The sequence below is a fragment of the Microtus ochrogaster genome, chromosome 16 (assembly GCF_000317375.1).
Source record: "Microtus ochrogaster isolate Prairie Vole_2 chromosome 16, MicOch1.0, whole genome shotgun sequence".
Taxonomy (NCBI): domain Eukaryota; kingdom Metazoa; phylum Chordata; class Mammalia; order Rodentia; family Cricetidae; genus Microtus; species Microtus ochrogaster.
This window is the reverse complement of record NC_022018.1, coordinates 19,239,519-19,243,109: the sequence shown is the minus strand read 5'-3', so window position 1 is coordinate 19,243,109 and position 3,591 is coordinate 19,239,519. Positions and strand designations below refer to the sequence as shown.

General features: G+C 49.7%; 1 pseudogene; it reads left to right on the top strand.

Annotated features, from left to right (window-relative positions):
• The first annotated feature begins 928 nt into the window (after positions 1-928).
• On the top strand, positions 929-1,850 carry LOC101981194 (annotated as a pseudogene).
• Positions 1,851-3,591: the final 1,741 nt, after the last annotated feature.

The window sequence follows — 3,591 nt, the reverse complement described above, 5'->3', positions numbered from 1 at the left end:
CTTTTTATTATTATTATTTTATTACTTTAAAAAATACCAATCCAAATTTCCACTCCCTCCCATCCTCCTACTCCCTCCCACCTCTTCCCCTCCAATCCCAAGAGAGGACAAGGCACCCTTCCCTGTGGCAAGTTCAAGACCCTTCCTACTGCATCTAGGTTGAGCAAGGTATACATGCAAAGAGAATAGGATCCCAAAAAAGCCAGTACATGCAGTAGGGACAAATCCCAGTGCCACTGTTATTGGCCCCTCAGTCTGTCCCAACTGTCAAGCACATTCAAAGGGACTAGTTTGATCCCATGCTCGTTCACTCCCAGTCCAGTTGGAGTTAGTGAGCTCCTATTAGCTTAGGCACACTGTCTCAGTAGATGAACCCCTCATGGTCTTGACTTCCTTGCTCATACTCTCACTCCTCCCACTCTTCAACTGGACCTTGGGAGCTCAGTCCAGTGCTCTGATGTGGGTCTCTGCCTCTGTTTCCATCAGTTGCTGGATGAAGGTTCTATGGTGATATTTAAGATAATCATCAGTCTGACTACAGGGCAAGGCCAGTTCAGGCACCCTCTCCTCTATTGCTTCGGGTCTAATGTGGGGTCATCCTTGTGGATTCCTGGGCATTTTTCTAGAGCCAGGTTTCTTGCTAATCCCATAATGGCTCCCTCAATCAAGATATCTCTTTCCTTGCTCTCATATCTGTCCTTCCTCCATCTCGACTATCCCGTTCCCTCAAATTCTCCTCAACCCTCCCCTTCCAATCCCTATGTCTTAATTATCACTGCAGTCATTGTTGAAAAATACCGGAGATAAATCAACTTAAAAAGAGGAAAGCCTTCTGCCTTGAGCAGCGCGCGCAATCCGAGTAGCTGCGACTGTGACGCAAATGTGACAGAGGCGTGACGCGACCACAGTCGCTTCTGAGGCTCTGGCTCTTCCTCTGCTGCGCAGGGAGCTGTCTTTCTCGGCTGTGTTCATAGGCCTGGGCTGCCCCCTACGTTCGACACCGTCTCCCAGTTCCGGTCGTGTCTGCCATGGACGACTATGCGGTTTTGTCCGACACTGAGCTGGCCGCCGTCCTACACCAGTACAACATCCCGCATGGGCCTATCGTGGGCTCCACTCGCAAGCTCTACGAAAAGAAAATCTTTGAGTATGAGACCCAGAGACGGAGGCTCTGGCCCCCCAACTCATCATCATCTTCATTCTCCTATCGTTTCTCAGACTTGGATTCAGCCTCAGTGGACTCAGACATGTACGATCTGCCCAAAAAAGAGGACACCTTACTTTACCAGAGCAAGGACTATAATGACGACTACTATGAGGAGAGTTATTTGACTACCAGGACATATGGGGAGCCCGAGTCTGTGGGCATGTCCAAGAGCTTCCGCCAGCCGGGGACCTCACTGGCAGATACTCACGCCTTTCATCACCAGGTGCGTGATGATATTTTCTCTTCTTCAGAAGAGGAGGGCGAGGATAGGGAACGCCCCATCTATGGCCGAGACAGTGCCTACCAAAGCATCGCACACTACCGTCCCATTTCCAATGTCTCCAGGAGCTCCCTGGGCTTATCCTATTATCCTACATCCTCCACCTCTTCTCTGTCCTCCTCTTCATCTTCTCCCACTTCGTGGCTTTCCCGACATGCCATCAGGCCAGAAAAGCAGGCCCCTGTTGCTGCTTTGGGCCAGGATCGCCACGTTCCACTCTGGGGTCAGCTATTGCTCTTCCTGGTCTTCGCCCCTTTTCTGCTCTTTGTTTACTCCATACAAGCTGAAGAAGGCAACCCTTTCTGGATGGATCCCTGAGGGTATTGGTTTCAGAGAAGCTCTTAACAAGTTTTGGCTAATTGCCTTAGTAGTGTTTGCTGGGGGTGGGATGAGTGGGGGCTTTTTGTGTGTTCTAGTTAAGGGGTTCAGGACCTAGCCTAGGGCAGTGCTTATCTCCCACCTGCTCCTGCCTAGGAGGCAGCAAATGCTGGCCTTCCACAGCCCAGTGGGCCCACAGGTACCTTCCTCTGGAGCTTCCTAGCCCTATTGCCTCTGACCCTTAAGGCTCTGGGAGATAAGACTTCACTTCTTTAGAGGAAAAGTTGGTGGTGGCAGTGGTAGTTGTTATGCATGCCTGTTTGTTGTCACCTTTTCAGGGTGTGTTAACCAAAGCTACCCTGGCTTTGTTTTCGTGGACACAATAAAAAAAAAAAAAGAAAAGCCTTGTTTTGACTCAGGATTTCAGAGATTTCAGTCCACAATCACTTGTCTCATTATTTGGGGCCTGTGATAGCATAGCACATCATGGCCGAAACAAAGGGCCAAAGGGGCCTGTTCGGTTCTCATGCACCCACAGCTGTGTGTAATTCCAGCTCCAAGGTATCTGCCTATCTGACCCCTATCATAGCCTCTGTAAACACCACACACACACACACACACACACACACACACACACACACACACACGTTTTAGTGTGTAAAGATACACACTAAAGACCCTGAGCTGCGAAGGAACACAGAGTGAGGGTCCCCTCACCTGCCCAGTGGCACCAATCTTACTTTAAAGAGAAAACAAGTGCTTTAGTTCGCTACTGGGCTGTAACTTTAACGTTGCAGACACAGCCTGCTAAGAGAAATTCGCACGGAAGCTGAGCACTTGACATAAGACCCTTTCTTGATATCAGATTTGACTGAACATGAACAAAGGGCACTTTTCTTTTGTTCAGGAAGTGAGGCCAGATCCAATTTCAGTCACCACTGACTGCATTCCTGGTAAGTTTTACCTGCCCTAGAAAACTCTGTGCTTTAATGTCTGTTTCTCATAGGATTCCCAGACTGAAAGGAAGAAAGAGAGAAAGGGGGGGGGGGGGGGAGGAAAAAAGGAAAACTAATGGTTTTTAATATAAGTATTCGTCATCTCAGGCACAATTCAGGATATACAAAATATCATTTTTAAAAGTCAAAATTCACACTTAACTGGTAGGCATGTCTATTTTGCTTGGCAACCCTAGTTCCTTAGCGTGGAAGTTTCCCATTGGGTATCTCACAGCTGAAGAGCAACCATGCAGCCTCTAGCATCCTGACCTCAGAGACAGACCAAAACTTCCCTAGCAGCTTCAGTGGGACTTCACTCAAGCAGTGCTTAGCAGGAGTAAGCTGGCCCAACTGGATAATGATGGTAGTGGTGAGCTGGTGAGGGGCGTGGGCAGCGTAGAGTTTCGCTCTGTCCCTTAGAACGTGTGTAATTGTTAGGCTATTGCTAGCCTAAGAGATGACCATGAGTTCAGTGGCTCAACACAACACACATCTGCTCTATCTCAAGCTTCTCAATGATTCTCCTGCCTCAGCTTCCTAAAGACTGGAATTACAGGCTCAGCATTGGCTCATGGCCTTGTTTATCTTCAAAGCCAATGCAGGGCATGAGATCCCTGACTGCCCCCTGACAGCCCCCTGACTGCCCTCTGAATGGCCCCTGACAGCCCCCTGAATGGCCCCTGACTGCCCCCTGACAAGCCCCCTGACTGCCCCCTGAATGGCCCCTGACAGCCCCCTGACTGCCCCCTGAATGGCCCCTGACTACCCCCGACAGCCCCCTGACTGCCCCC